The sequence below is a fragment of the Perognathus longimembris genome, chromosome 9 (assembly GCF_023159225.1).
Source record: "Perognathus longimembris pacificus isolate PPM17 chromosome 9, ASM2315922v1, whole genome shotgun sequence".
Taxonomy (NCBI): Eukaryota; Metazoa; Chordata; class Mammalia; order Rodentia; family Heteromyidae; genus Perognathus; species Perognathus longimembris.
This window is the reverse complement of record NC_063169.1, coordinates 23,248,039-23,265,381: the sequence shown is the minus strand read 5'-3', so window position 1 is coordinate 23,265,381 and position 17,343 is coordinate 23,248,039. Positions and strand designations below refer to the sequence as shown.

General features: G+C 34.7%; 1 pseudogene; it reads left to right on the top strand.

Annotated features, from left to right (window-relative positions):
• The first annotated feature begins 13,975 nt into the window (after positions 1 to 13,975).
• On the top strand, positions 13,976 to 14,548 carry LOC125357655 (annotated as a pseudogene).
• The last annotated feature ends 2,795 nt before the right edge of the window (positions 14,549 to 17,343 follow it).

Here is a 17,343-nt window from a genome sequence, read left to right as displayed (position 1 = left end):
TGGCATTAATTTGGCAATTATTGGAAATGTTACAAATTGTAGCCTTGCTAGGAGAAGAATGTCACTGAAGATGAGACCTTAGGCTATGCCTTCCCATGACTAATCTATATTTTTCTGTACTGTCTGTTTCCTAGTTACTGTGGGACAAGCAGTCTCTTCTGTTACCTTTGTAGCCATGGTATTCTCCCTTATCTTGTGTCCCAGGGAAAGGAAGCAACCAAACTTGGACTCAACTCTCCTGAAGTTGAGAGCCAGAATCAATCTTTCTCCTTTTTTGAATTGTTTCTCGCTGATATTTGTCACTGTGATGAAAAGTCTTGCTACTACAACTACAGAACAGAACCTTTAAATGCAATAATAGACATAGGGCTTGAAATGTAACATGTAGCTGATAATACATAAAATTTGTAACAGTGCAAAAATGACACAGTGCCCCCTCCCAAGACATAAGTGGTCTTCTAATATAATAATGGCAGCAGCCTACTTCCTTCCTAGGCTGAACTTAACTGATGTAAAATGTTTGAAATGATTTTAGGAGGGTCATGGTTTGAAAATGAAATGAACGTATGTTAAACAGCAGAGGAACCATAGGTTCATAAGGAAGATCGGAACCTATCAAGCCTATTGTGGTGTTTCCTACTAACCTGGATGGACAAAATGGCATTTTAATATAACATCTGAGAAGCAGAAAGGAAAATGTTCAGTTAAATTCCTAAGTAGGCATGCAAGTAAAAATTCATCTGCTACCTGGGTTTATGGTTATTCCTTCATTGGTCACTGTACATTTATGTCCTAGGAAATAAAGTATCACTCAGTATCTCCTGCATTCCATTTCTTCTAGACATATGGAACATCCTCTCAAACTCAATAGATGTAAGGGTTATTTTTATCTTAAAATTTTGAGAAAGATAATATTTTTAAAACACAGAAAACCATCCTCATCCAAAGAGTAAAGATCTACCAATTTAATTTTGGAAATCCATTGTCAGAATTCCTTTCACTCAAACTGACAACCTCGAGAATGCATATTATCCCCATCAGCTCCACAAACATCTGAAACATGTCTGTGTATACATGAAAGATCTTGATTTCTCTTTTCCAAAATGTTATGTTCTGTTCAGCTTTCCATCATTATTTTCATCACCTTATCCTAGTTTTTATTAGCATGTGTTCAAATAATATTGGTGGCTTCCTATTTCTTCCTCTGGTGTTTGGTATCCTGAAGTCATGTATCTTCAAAATTCTAACTTAAACACTGTGGTGTTGTTGTTGTTGTTGTTGTTGTTGTTTGCAGTCCTGGGGACTGAACTTAGGGCCTGAGCACTGAGCACTGAGCTACTTTTTGCTCAAGACTAACATCTACCACTTGAGCCAAATCCCTTCTGGATTTTCCTATATATGTGATGCTAAGGAATAGAACCCAGGTCTTCATGCAGGCTAGGCCAGCACTCTACCACTTGGTCACATTCCCAGCCTCTAACTTAAACACTATTTAAGCATTCATTTTAATGTCAGTCCTTTCTTGGAATGCAACTTCATTTTCATTTTGTATTTATCTCCGATTATTTTGCATTTTAATCTCGCAGTATAGATATTATAACCTCACTACATGCTATACTGAAATTCCATGAACTTGCATATTTGAAACCCATTACTTGAATTCATATGAATGATCCTACAAACATTCCTTTTGCTTTCTTTTTAATCTACTATCTTTCATAATTTTTGCTTTTGAAGTCTTTTTCTATTTGTGTCCAGTACTACCTATAGTTCACCACCTTTCACTGGTGGCTTCAAGTACCTCTGATTCCTTTTATTAAAGATAATGTAATATTTAAATTATTTTGTAACTGGCGGCATGTAGGCAGTGATGGCTATGAATGAGTCACACACATGTGTTTATGTGTGTGTGTGTGTGTGTGTGTGCATTTTTTACCAGTTCTGGGGCTTGGACTCAGGCTTCTTTTTGCTCAAGGCTAGCACTCTACTTCTTGAGCCATAGTGCTATTTCCAGCCTTTTCTGTTTATGTGATGCTGAGGAATCGAACCCAGGGCTTCATGCAGGTTAGGCCAGCACTATACCGCTAACTCACATTTCCGGCCACACACACACACACACACACACACACACACACACACACACATTCTTACATGCTGATTTTCATCAATGTTAGTTTAATGACTAGATAAAATAAGTTATAAGTAGCTTGTTTCTTGACATTCATGTAGGTATTCAAATCAAAGGTGTTAGAGTTTTATTTTGTTGTCAAGGGCTACAACTCTGTTACATGTTTCTGTCCACCCATAGTCAATTGAAATAAGTAGTCATAAACTCCCAACTATTCTTGAAATTCTTCAAGTTCTTGAAATAGATAAGCACTAAATTTCCATCTACTCATGAGATTTTTATTTTCAATCCACATGACTTGTATGACACAGGAAATCCTTGGGATAGGTTTTCAAGAAGAAATTTCAATGAAGAAAATTGGTTTGGCCAAAAAGTGCTAAAAAGATCAGCAAAACTTGTCTAAAGTTGAGTGTAACAAAGGAAAATATTACAGATCAAAGTTTGTTCATTTAAGCATTTTTTACATTTTAATAGTAATATAAGAATCTTTGTATCATTTTGTATCATTATGAAGAAGAAATTACCTCAGATCAATTTGTGTGCCATTATACACACTGGGCAGTTTGATTAAAGCAAGCATGTGTTTCAGAAGAACACCATGCACACTTTCTGTGTGGCTTGGACTGATCTTTTACCAGTGATAGGGTGTAAACTCCCTTATATATTAGAATAACAGCACACCAAATTCCCACTGACAGATTCACCCTTTAATTAGCAACATAGTTCAGAAAAAGCATGTTAATGGCAGAGTCATTGTATTCTACTGCAAATGATTTTCATCCCATCACTTTTCTCTTGACTTTTTCTTGAAGGAAGCATGCTTGCTTTGCCTAAAATGTGGAAAATCCTCTTTTTTATTCAACTTAAAAGAAGAATAGAATTTATTAGAATTAATGGAGATGAGAAATGATCCTTCATTGGAAAAATAAAATGTTATAGATCTCCTTCCATCTGTAGATTTAACACAAAGCACACAGTTTTATGGAGTATTTTATTACCTACTGTGCCTCATTCGTTCTGACAAGTGACTAGTCAAGTGAATGATCACTATTAAAGAGGACATAATGCAGAGTATGGACTTTCTGGGTGTTATTTTATTTAGTGCAGGTACCAATCTGAAAGGATGGACCTATTTCCAGATAGGAAAGTTGTGACACAGAATTCAAAGCCATTTTCCCAATGTCCTACCTTAGTTTTTAGCCACTTTGCTCTGCTATCCCCAAAAGATAAAATTTACATTTTGACAATGAGAAATAAAAAAATAAATCTTTGCATCCTGTTATTGATAGACACGTAGTAAGTTAAGTAGTATGTATTTTGGTCTAGAATCATTATCGTACAGGATGCCAAGATTTTCTATGAAGTATATGTATGATTTGATTTAAAAGTGCCCTGGCAAACTCATAACATTTTTAAAGGTTTAGGTGTGCATTTTCAATATTTAAGTCCTGCTTTATTTGGGAGATGAGGAAAGGGACAGTACCAGAAATTGAACTTGGGACTTTAAACTTGATAGGCAGGTAAGCACTTCAGACATTTTCCCCAAAACTTTGGCTTTTTTCCCCCCTCTCTTTTTTTAGGTAGGTTTTTGTGCCTTGCCAAGGCTTGACTCAGATTATGATTCTCCTACATCAACCTCTGCCTTCCAACTAGTTGGAATTACAGGTGTGTGCTGCTGAATCTGGCTTGTTTTTGAGATTGAATCTCCCAAACATTTTCTCTTGGAGATTATTTAAAATTGATCCTCCTATCTGCACTTCCTGATTAGGTCCACAAGACCCTATCCCAATCAGTTATACTTTTTATATGATGCTTTCTATGGAAATTAATCCATAATGAGAAAACATAAGGATGTTGTAGACTGGAGTTGACAATACACAGTGCAGTTAAATTTTGTTTTACTGAGAACATGTACTTAATTAGTGCATGAAAAATATTACAAGGAGAATAATTTTAGAACATATGTATCTTATTTTTTGAGTTGGAAAGTTTAACAGGGATATTTCTTGCCAGAATTGATTGATTCTTATATTATAAATCATCAGAGATTTTTCTCGAAAACTCATAGAAGATTCTAGGAAACATTTTTATGTGAAGGTCTAAAATGAATGTGATTTCATTAAGGTAGAGGGTAGTCAGTTGTCACACATGTGTATTTTTTTGTCCAGGAAAATTATTAATATCTGCTTATCTGCAAAATATACTAAGAGGCTTTGTGATGAAACTGCCAGGCAATGATGAACTGGAGTAGGTATTATTGCATTCTGATATTAAATTATACTTTACAGTCTATCTGTATGGTTGTATCTAATTCAACAATGTAACCTTTACTAAGCAAAAGTATACCTTAATGTCTTTTCTAGGCAAGTAAATGGTAGAGCAAGTGTACATCTGGGATATTCAAATATATTTTTCTGCAGCAGATGAAGAGAGTAAGTAAAGAAAATCCAATTTGACCTATCCGTTTCCAGCACTAACCTGTGGCAAAAACAGAATTCTGAAACATATATTCATCACTGTATTCTAAAATAGAGGCTTGGAGAATGTAAGAGAGTAAAAGATCTTGTCCTCTTTCATTTTAAAACAACGTTATGGGCTAAATTATTTATTCAACTACTATAGTTGACTCTTGGGCAACAAATGCACAAAGATGGTCTCAGAAGAGGAATATCATTGAGAACATGTTATATTACCAGACAGAAAATAAGTACTTAATGTATAAGTAGACTTAGCAGATTGTAGAGATTATTTAGGGAAAAATTTACCCTGGGGGAAAAATTAAGATTTAGAAAGTCTTAACAGATAGCCTACTGTTACTTTGCTAATAATTTCAGAGACAAGATTCTAATCTCACTCTGTCCAACCTCAAGGCCAGTTATTGCCTTTACACTGCTGTGTTTGCGTTATATACTGTGCTTATTCCATCTAGCAATTTTTATATAATAAGTGTTACACTAAAAATATTTCAAGGTAAATTTCAGATAGTTTTCTGTGATTTAAAGTGAATTTGTAGGCAAAATACAGTGTTCTTAGCTTAGGAAATCCCTTTACTATTTTACTGTTCTTTTAGCAAATTTCAGTGACATTAAGATGAGGATAGAGGAAGAGGTAAACAAAAATGATCAGCATATTTCATTTTTACTTCTAAGGTCACTAGGGACACAGAAAAAATTGTTTTTTTCTTTCTTTTCTTATCTTTTTTCTTTTCTTTCCTTCTTTCTTTTGTTTTTGTTGTTGTTGTTGTTGTTGTTGTTGTTGTTTGTGGGGCTTGAACTCAGGGCCAGGGTGATGCCCCTGAGCTCTTTTGCTCATGTTTGGCACTCTATCACTTTGAGCCACAGTGCCACTTCCAGTTTTATGGTGATTAATTAGAGATAAGAGTCTCTGGGATTTTTCTTCCCAGGCTGGCTTTGAACCATGAGCACCCGATCTCAGACTCCTGAGTAGCTACAATTATAGGCTTGAGCGCCCAGCGCCCACTTGAGGAGTCTTCTTACATAAACTTGTTTCCACATGCACACGTGCTTATGCATGCACATACTTACACAAATATTTTGATATTTTTAAAATATTTAAAAAGGTTGCATGCTACCTAGAGATACCTTGGATCTTGATTCTTTCAGTTACAAACAAAGTAATTTAATGTTTATTTCTTTAATTAAATGCCATGTAAGCTAACTCAGAAATGATTTGTTAATATACTTTTATATACCTAGCTGCTGATTTTTTCAATTCCATAGCTGTCTTAGACCTGTGTGCACCTATCATATTATATGATGAATTTCCTGGCTCATGACTACCATCCCAGTTATACTAAAAAAAAAAAATTCTCAACAAAATAAGCTCAATGATAGAGCAATTATTTGTACCTTTAATAACTACTCTTTGCCACTTTGTAGGAAATCTTTTGCCTTGACATGTTTGTGGTCATTCATAATCAAGAAGCAACAGAAATGAAATTCATATGGACATTTTATTACCATTTCTCTTATAGTTTTATAGCATTCATGTAAGGATAATTAAATATTCAACTTACCTGACCTTGTAGAAGATACCATCCATGTTTTTCATATGTTTCTTACACAAAGTTGGAAGCTTATGTCAACAAAGCAATTTCTCCTGCACCAATAACAATATGATTTTTTCCACACTCCCTATCAGAAGCAATTATCAAGACATATATTTAATTGCTAAATAGGGAGTTATTATAACAATTATTTAAAGCCTCTGAGAGGGTAAAGGCATTATATCAAAATACACAATATTTTAAAATAGGTGTTTATGTCAAGCACTTTTGACCTACACCTTAACCCAAGCAATTCAGGAGTTTTGCGACACTCCATCTCCAATCTTCCATAACTACATCTCTATTAGCCATCAAAATACTTGACTGAATGTATAGTGCACAAAAAAAATGTGGAGTGGGCTGGGGATATGGCCTAGTGGTAAGAGAGCTTGCCTCGTATACATGAGGCCCTGGGTTCAATTCCCCAGCACCACATATACAGAAAACGGCCAGAAGTGGCACTGTGGCTCAAGTGACAGAGTGCTAGCTAGCCTTGAGCAAAAGGAAGCCAGGGACAGTGCTCAGGCCCTGAGTCCAAGGCCCAGGACTGGCCAAAAAAAAAAAAAAAATGTGGAGTAAGGGTGTAAAGCTCTAAGGTCAAATTTTGGTAGCATGCCCCCCACACACACATAGATCACAGATAAATGTTTTATAATTTTATATATATAGCAATTTTAAAATGGATACACAAAATCAAAACGTATATGTGTGTGATAAATCAGTAAAGATTCTAACTTCTTCTGAATTAAAATTAATAATTCAAAAATTATCACCATATATAATTATATAGTATTTACAATCTTCATGTAATATATTTTGATCAAATGCACTCTGTCTATATTGTTTCTTTACTTCTCCTCCTTTTCCCTGCTTTTCAAATTAATGCTTTTTGTGGAGCTTACATATGCCAATTTCATACATAAATATGAAACACTTCTGGAATATTTAGCCCCATCATCCTGTCTTTTATTGTTACAATGAAAATACCTTTAAATTTTACTTTATTTCCAAATATAGTAGCAAAAAAGCCTTATTTATTTTTGTTTATTTTTTGTGTTTCTTCTTTGAAGACTATGATTGATCTTACAAATCCACTTACAATTGAGGAATGCGGAGAAAATTTCATACCAAAGCAATTATTTAGTTCCTGTTACTACCTAATTAGACTCTTTTTGGTATGTCCACTTGTTCTTGTCACTCATTTACACACATCTCCAAAGAATAACAGAAAAATGTTTCTTCACTTCTCATTACTTGTTAGTTTGAACCAGCAAATAATTTTCCTCAAATACTTAAAATTGCATCTATTGTTATTTCAAGTATATATACCCAAAATATTTATTAAAATTTGTTCATGCTTAAATCTGCATAATACATAATGCTTTCTTTTTTTGTTTGTCATCACACAAAGGTTAAAACAGTCTCCTGTTCCTCATATTATAAAGCTTAATTTTGTAAGTTTGAAAAGCAATAATAAAAAGATGACTAAGAATGTCATCTCAAACTTACATGTGCACATATAATTATAGAACAAAGAAAATGCTATTCCTAATTTGCAGAGTTGATATAAACATTAAGTAATTAATGATGACAGGCACTTGGATTAATTTAAGAATACGTGAAGATCTTAAGAAACTTTAACTCTGACATTTATTATTATTGTTATTATTATCTTTAAGTAGTGCAAAGGGGTTAACACTTAACCAAGCAGTTAATAAATACAATGTATCTTGATACATGTCACCTCTTTCAACATTCTAACCCATTCCTCCCAACCCACCACTGCCCCTCACTTTTCTAAGTTTTGTAAGATACACATGATTTTTTTTACTACATCCCTCCCCCATTCTCCTCTTCATTTGTTTACTGCTCTCTACCTTACTTCACCCCACCACTCTCAATGGAACCCTAATATACTGTTGGTGAGAATGTAAATTTGTTCAACCATTCTGGATATTTCTCAAAAACCTAAATATAGAACTTCCTCTGATCCAGTACTTCTATTCCTGGTCATTTCTCCAAACAATTACAAAGCAGAATACAATAAAGCCACTAGTACAACCATGTTTATAGCAGCAATACTCATCACAGCCAAGGAATGAATCAGCCCAGATGTTCCTCAACTGATGAATGGATCAAGAAAGTGTGGTATAAATACACAATGGAATTTTATTCAACCACTAGAAAGAATGACGTATCATTTGTATAAAAATGAAAAGACAAAGGGAAAGGGGGAGGAGAAAGGGGGTATGAGGGACAAGGTAACAAACAGTACAAGAAATGTATCCAATGCCTAACGTATGAAACTTAACCTCTCTGTACATCAGTTTGATAATAAAATTTTTTTTAAAAAATATAAAAAAATAAAAGCTGAAAAATAAAATGAAAAGACATAGAGAAAGTTATGTTAAATAAAGTCACACCCATATAGACAAAAGTTGCATGTTTCCCTCATATAGGGAATCTAGAATTAGTTTATAAACTTATAAGCAAATATGTTGGGTGGTACATAATTGTATGCAAATGTCTTAATCAAATATTGTTGATTCAATGGATAACTCAAATGGTGTAATGCCTTAGAAAGTCAATGTCAATGTTAAGAAAGTAAACACTAGGATCCTTTTATTCTCCTAAATTTTATCTTGATCTCACATTTTGTGGGTGCTGTAACTTACCTTCATAATCTCTGTCACTCAATCTATTTACTAAGTGTTTGTAAGATAAACTTCATTAACTAGAAGATGTGGGTAGATGAGAGACTGTCATGTATGTGCTGGTGGATCAATCCTTATAATTCTGGAGGTTGAGATCTGAGGGTTGTAGTTTGAAATCAACACAGGCAGGAAAGCCCATGAGACTTTGTATTCCAATTAAATCTACCAATGAGCCAGATGAGAATAGATAGCTAAAGTGGTAGAGTATCAGCCTTGAGCCAAAAAGCCAAGCAACAGTACCCTGACTCTGAGTTCAAGGCCCAATAATGGCACACACACATACACAAAAAAGGACTGTCCATTAGCAGAAAAAAAGAGTATAGTCACAGTATAACATGATTAAGAAACATTAGGCTAGGACAAAACATTTTAAAATTTATTTTCTATTATCTTTAAATAATTACATGAAATATTTCAGTTTAACATTTCATTTTATAAACTCATTGCATCTTGGTCTGTCTCACTCCCCTTCCATCTCGCTCAACACCACTCACACTCTCAAGTTACTTTTATTTTCACATGTGTGTACATTGAGTATTATGATTGTATTTACCTCCCATTCTCTCTAGCCATTGTCTAACACATGTTTCATATTTCCAGTAGTCATTCTGTTAAACTATTAATTGTTCAAAGGCATTTCACTGTGGAAATCCATTCCTGTGTATCTAGTTCAGTCTGTATAATTTTATATATTTCATATGGCCCTGTATGCATTTTCATATGTTTGTATTGTAGATGTAACTTCTAAAAAATTACATTTTGAAATATAACATATTTGCTCATTTTCTTTTTTGTTGTCTGTAGGACCAAAAGCTAAACATACTTATATAATTTTATGAAACAAAAATTGAATTTAAAGGAAAAAGTGAAAAATCAAAGTAACAAAAGAACATTTTATAATTCTTAACAAGTATTTAATTAGTTGGCTGTTGCTCCAGGAATGAGTTTACTCAATACGTTTTGCTGTTTCTTGCTTCCTAAAACTCTAAAGACTCTAAATTGATCACCAAATGATTGAATAGTCACATTCTACATCATTGTGAAGTTATGGGATAGAGCCCTCCCATAACATTATCTCTGAAGACGAATCACTGAGATTTGCTTATCTATAAATGGGAGACCCCATGGGGAGGTTGTGGGGATTAAGTGTGTGGACAGAGTCAAAGAAAGCTGGATTATAGATAATACTGTAAATATTTAATGATCTGTTAACTGTTGTCTCTTGTTGAATGCTAAAGGTAGGATGGGTGAGAAAAGAACAAGAAGAAGAGCAATAATAGCATCGCTGGTTCTGTGTAATATGAAGATTGGCAGATCAAGCTTCAAACAGGAATTATTTTGTCCTTTAATTGGAAAATAATCATAATAAAAAGCTGTCATCAATTGAAGAAAATTGATTCCAAACACTCATCTAAGCTTCTAATGGGAACTGGGAACTCAGCCAGTTTTCTTTATCTTCTTCTCTCCCCTCCCCCATATTATTTGTACAAGGAAGCATTTCAATGATAAACTTCCACACATGTTCACAATGCATTCCAATCAATCTCACTCCATCAATACTGTTCAATTTTCTTGTTTGTTTTATTTTGGGGGAGTGTAGTACCGTATAAAGTAAGGAGTTCAAAATTTGTAAAGCTAGAGATAAAGTTTACTTAGAAATAATTAAAATTCTACCTATGGACTTAGTTGCTGTTTTTAATACAACATACTTTAAATAAACTGAAAGCTTTGCAATAAAAAATAGTGACTAGTATTAAAGGGGGGCACTAATTGATATGGTAGAGATACGTATATGTATAGTTCACAAATGTACAGGGAACTATAGAGAAGTATTTAAATTAACAATTGATTATCCAGGATTATCTGGGTGGGTCTCCTGTAAACCTCAGTATCTTCATCAGAGAGAAAAGAAAGGCTGAATCAGGAAAAGTTTTGGGAAGGGAAGCCAAATGAGAGTAAAGGAAATCTGAAGTTAACTTTGAAGCTGAATTAGCCATGAAACATAGACCTATGCTGCCTTTAGAAGGTTGAACACAAGGAAATCCATTGTTCCCTAGAGCCTCCAAAAAGAATACAATTCTGCTGACATCTGTTGTAAAGACTTTAAACACTCAGAAGCATAAAATTGTAAAAATGTGTTGTTTTATTCTACAAAATTTATGGCAATTTGTTACAGATACAGGAAAGTAATGATATCTATCTTGGGAAAACCAGATATGATGCATAATTCTCAGATTCAGAAGAAAGACAGACATGAATATCATTAGACTAGAATAATTACATCACTTAATGATGATAATCACCAAATCTCTGAAAATAGCAAAGATAATAGTCACTGTATGTTCTCTGTATATTGATGTTATATATGAAGAGAAAGGTGAGAATATTTTCATTTTCACTAGTAGAGTATCTGTTCTGTTTCTTTCACCTGCTTACTAGTTTATAACACCAACAAATAATAATAAGTTGTAGTGTGTGCTTCTAGCTCTTTAAGTATGTGTTACACTCTCATGTCTGCAAAGCTAGACTTCATTGTTTATCTCCATCTTTCAGGCCCTAAAATGTAACAGAGATTGTGGCACTAAAAGAGGTATTATTGGAAGCTTGTTGAAGTCAGTGGACAAGGAACAAGATAAGGAAATAAAAATGTTTCTAAAATAATTTTAGTTTAGTTATTGTATGGTATCTCTGTTCTCTCATTTGAGTATATGAAAGTACATATATACACACATATGTATGTGTGCGTGCATGTGTGTGCATTAATTATTTTGCTATTAGCCAATGATATTTTTAGGATATTTTTCAATAATTAATAATCATAATAATAACAATGTTTCTAGTGTTATGACAATATTTCATACTTGTTTGGTACCTAACCAACATTACAAATGCTTATGACTTAGGGGAGGAAAACAAAGTAATACTCATAAGAGTCTTGTTTGCATAGTACCTGAAGTAATATATTGGTAAATTAGGCTGACTGTAAATTATATAACATTATTTGATGATGATGTTATAAAGCAGTTGTTCTATTACCTATTGGTAGTTGTTCTATTACCTATTTGTTTCCCAAAGGTTGATAAAAAGAGAGTCAAAGCCTAAATGAACATTTCGAAGTAAATACAAAGCCCCATGGACCAAAAGAATTGACTAAACCCGTGGGCTGGGAATATGGCCTAGTGGCAATAGTGCTTGCCTCATAGACATGAAGCCCTGGGTTTGACTCCCCAGCACCACATATATACAAAATGGCCAGAAGTGGCGCTGTGGCTCAAGTGGCAGAGTGCTAACCTTGAGCAAAGAGAAGCCAGGGACAGTGCTCAGGCCCTGAATCCAAGGCCCAGGACTGGGGGAAAAAAAAAAAAAATCGATTAAACTCAATTAGTATATAGCAAACACGTATTCTAATCCTCACTCTGCTCATAAGCACAGTACCTGGATTATTAAAGACACACGGCCGTAAACCTTGTTCATGATCACTAACCAGTAATCTAGCTGTCCAAATTTCTTGAAAATAAATGGTAACAACATTAGCATTTACAGCTCAGTAGTAGATATATAGTAGCAATGGAGAGCAAGCAGCTAAGGAAATTGCAAGAGCAAGACCTTCCCACTTCTGGGAAAGGAGAGAGAACAGACCAAGTGAGAAGCATTAACATTCCTAGCACAACACTTCTCCTTTGTAAGCACTAACTACTATCTAAACTTTTTTCCATAAATCATATTTCTGGCTTCATTCTTTTGTTTTTTACAATAAGCAATCTAATCCCACGGAATAGTTTTCTTCTATGTTCTCAGATAAGCTTGTGGTTTGATTGATTCACTAATTCATTCATTCATTCATTTATTGTTGTTGTTGTTGTTATTATTATTAGACAAGTAGACTCCTATAGGGTCTGGACTCTATTTTTATAAAAAGCTGGAACTTTTTTTCTGAAAAGATTCCATATCAGTATGACCCTTCTAGATTCTTTCAGGGCTGAATGCCATTCTTGAATATCTTTTTCTTTATCTTTCTGAATATAGCATGAGAAAACTTCTACCTATCATAGCCTCTTCATAATTTTCTGAAGAATAACAAATAAGAAAAAGGCTGGTGTTGCTAAATGTTTTTGTTTCTAGTTCATCAGTTTTATATTACAGTGTTTCCAAATAGCCAGAATACAAACCTAAATCATTAAGAGTGGTGGGGGAAAAAAGCATAAGGCTCATTTTCAAAAGGAGTAAAGTAAAACACAAATCAAAGAAGGTAACATGGTGCCAAGCAGACAAAGAAATTGCATTTTACCACTGTAATCTGGATTGAGGACTTTCTTTCAGTTAGCACATGTGTAGGTGTAGAGGAGTGGAAAAAGAAAGAGAACAAACAATAGTTTACATTACCTGAAAATAATTTAAACCCACTGAACAGTATCCTCAGGCCTGCAGTGAATGGCTATGCCAAGGAGCAGGCAGATGGCTCTGGTCTTACCAGATCCTAACCCCATCCCTCAGCTCATGCCTTTAGGTGATAGTTTGGCCTCTTTAATTCTTTGCCTAATTATCTTACCTAATGGAGCAGAATGCAAGCAAAATTAGTTCACCAAATCTTTTATTTACAAAAGCCAGAGCACATTATATGTGACACACCATGGAGAGTTAAAATAATAAATTAGTGTCACTAAATTAGTGTTAAAATGACCATGAATTGTATTTTGAGCAAAATATATTCTCTAAGAATTCAATTAAAAATGCCTTTAATAATAGTGATTATTACTTAACACAGTTATAAATATATGGAAGATATAATTCAATTTTTCCAGCTATGTAGAAAATTAAATGTTAGTTCATTCTAAGGCTGAATCTATTTCTATTTCATAAGATAGTGGAAATATCTTGCCACCCCAAAGATGTATAATTGCGTAAACTTATTTATGAAAGTTGGCCTGAGAAGAAAAGTTTGTGAGATTCAATACCAATACAATCATCAAATGCTAGCTGGGGCAGTAGCCAGCCTAAGAGCTGCAGCTTAGGGTGGGGTGTAGGGGAGGGGTGGACAAGAGAGGATCTGCTGCTGCTGGCCCCAGGATGGTACTGGAGAGTGTGGCCCGCATCGTGAAGGTACAACTCCCCTCCTATCTCAAACAGCTCCCAGTCCCGGAGAGCATTACGGGGTTCACCCTGCTCACAGTTTCAGAATGGCTTCGCTTGCTGCCTTTCCTTGGTGTACTCGCCCTCCTTGGCTACCTTGCAGTTCGTCCATTTCTCCAGAAGAAAAAACAGCAGAAGGATAGTTTGATTAATCTTAAAATACAGAAGGAAAATTCCAAAGTGGTGAATGAATAAACATTGAAGATTTGTGTCTTACGAAAGCAGCTTATTGTAGGTGTTGTCATTCTAAGACGTTTCCTGCCTGTGATGGTTCCCATAATAAGCATAATGAATTGACAGGAGATAATGTGGGTCCACTCATATTGAAGAAGAAAGAAGTATATAACTTTAGTGACTCAGGATTGGTACAGTGTGTGCTTAAAAATATTTCTCATTCTTTGTGTATAGAAAATCTTTGAAACGGTGGTCTTAATTATTACTACTAGTTGAATAATTATTTCTGCCAATTTATTTTCTTGTTACACTGCTGCTTATATTTGATACTTTTGTATAGTCTCATTTATATAGTAATTGTGGAGCTTTCTGATTTCAGAGAATCAGTGTGTCTTCAACCAATAAAATCAACATTTCTTTTTTAGTTAATTGGGGATCTAAATTTTGGCAATGGGTCCAAGCTGTACCATTGAATATTCATTCAAGAGAATATATACTTCCAAATATTTTTCATACTGGATTTGTTTTGACCATTTGCAGTGGTTTGGCCTTCCACATTTCATTCTCTTCTAGGTGAATTAAGAAAAATATTGCCATCAATAATTTTTGAGGTTGCAGAAAAAAATTCTTTGTGTTCTAGAGATTCTTGTTTTAATAATCTAAAGACTCAATTTCAGACAAAGTAAACTGGATATAAAAAGTTCCAACAGTAACATTGTTCCAGCAATGTAACATATTTGTTTACTTTAGAAAAACTGTGTGTGTGTGTGTGTGTGTGTGTGTGTGTGTGTGTTGAGCTCTTTGGCTCAATGATAGCCTGGGTACCAAGAACTTTGAAAGCTAAACTTCTGGCTGCTGTTACTTGAAGGTTAATTAGAAATAAAACATATCTGAACCCAGATTAAAATGATAAATAATTTAGTGATTAAAAATAGTTTTTTTCTCTGTTTAATAAAATAAACAATGTAAAAAAAAAAAGCTAGCTGGAGGAGTGACTGAAGTAATAGAGCTACCACAAATGAGCTCCTAAGTTCAAACCATGGTATTGACAAGAATGAATATGTGTGTGTGTGTGTGTGTGTGTGTGTGTGTGTGTGTATCCCAAATCAAACCATAACCATAGCATAACCACTTATAACCTAAACCTTCTATACTGTTCTACTGCTCTTTTTGTTTCTCATATAATGAATCACTACATTTCTACCACAACTTTCAAAAGATATATCCTGAGGGCAAAAGAGCTTCTATCATAGTTCATATTTTCCAGAGAGCCAAAAGATTGAGATCTTCCGCAACTTCCTTTTGTAGAGTCAACCAAGGGTGTACCATGTTCCCATAGTGTCACTTAAAATTCTGTCTAATAGAACATAGCCCCTGGAACCCTGGAACCCCGGAACCACTGAGGAGAAGCTGGTGCATCAGGAATGGAAGACCAGCTAGCCTGCCTGGTGTGGCTGAGGCAGCTTCCCATTCCTCATTACTGTCCAAGTTTCTACAGCTGTGAGAATGTCTCTCTGTGATGATGCAAGGGGAAGGAACAGCAGTAACTCCATGTCTAGAAGGTATTGCTCAAATATCAAAAATCCTTTGCTAGCATTTCTGTAGCTTTTCGGTGTTCTTTGTCATTCATTCCATTGACCAGGGAAAATGTTTCTGTAAATGTGACATAATGATGTGAGTTCAATCCTCAGCTATTTCAAAATAATAGTTATTTCTAAAATGTCTGCTTAAAGGCTAGAAATGAAAATATTCATGGAGCTAACTACTTAGCTGAAAAGTAGACATGCTTTCTAGAATAGTATTTTTCAGATAAAATCTGCCAATGGTGTATTATCCTACCTGTTAGGCAGGTGATCATTGATGCAAACCTTCATGGCATTTTTTGGAATTACTGCTCCTTCCAAGACTACATGGGGAATGAAATGTTGGATCTCCTTAGTGGGAAAACTCCAAAGCCTACTGGGTCTACAGATACATGTGGCCAAGGCAGGTGGGCTGATATTCCAGCAAACTTGTTATAGTTAAAATAGTAACTTTTGGTAGAAAAGTTTGAGCTTTTCAACGTTTACTGATGTTGCTACTGACTGTCCATTTATAAAGGGTAGCTTCCTAGAGAGCTGTCCTAGGATATTTCAAGAGCCCTAAAGGGCATAGGGATCATATAGATAACACAAGGGAATAGAGGAGCCAGATACAAGACAGTTGAGACTACATAGCATGGAAGGTGCTAAGGTGACCTGGAGAGTTTGCATCTCTCCAGTCTTTATCAGCCTATTTTACCATCCAGAACATTGTTGTCCAGAGAATACATGGGTTCTGTATGTAGATTTATTTCCTTGTTCAATAGGAAGAAATCTAAATCTGATGTGAAACTCTATAGTTTGTTTTTTGTTGTTGTTGTAATATTGATCATATCTTCAACTTTCAAAATAAGATAAACAAATGTTATTCCTGCAGCTCTGTGTAGGAGTAATCAAACCCCTCTCTAAAATGAGTATTGAACAAAAAAACCCTTGTTCATTATTCTGTGTTGGCCTTATGGAGAAGCAGTTCGATCTTCATCCAGGAGTGATGACTATACCAGGTCAGCGGGTTCTTATCAGTGGCTGACTTTAGCCATTGGTAACCTCAGTTTCAGTTTTCTGTTCTTGTTGAACAGCATTCTCTGCTAGGAACAAGCTAAGTGTATTTACCATTGTTGTCTGTATCGATTTCCTTTCTGAAAACTGTTTAATTGACATTGTGTGCACATAGTCTTGTTGGGAGAATAAATCAAGCCATCTTGGTCTAGCTATGGAAAAGCCGAAAGTTTCTTCTGTTGCATTCTCTCTTACCCTAACCTTTCTATAAGTGCTGGATATGTTATCTAAGTGCAGATAATGGACCTTTCTTCCATAAGATATAGTATCTCAAAAAATTTAAGGACAACAACAACAACAAAAGTCCTTAAATTTATTCTAGCAATAAAGTTGAGGTGAAACTGTCAAGTGGGTTCTTCTGTGAGAATTTTTGGTTTCTGCTGGTGCCTTCCTTTTCTGAGCCTGGCTCTTCCTTCTTCTCTTCAAGTTATTTTATTTCAATTACTTGAACCAGAAGAGTCCTGGACAATATATTCTCAATGAAATAAATAT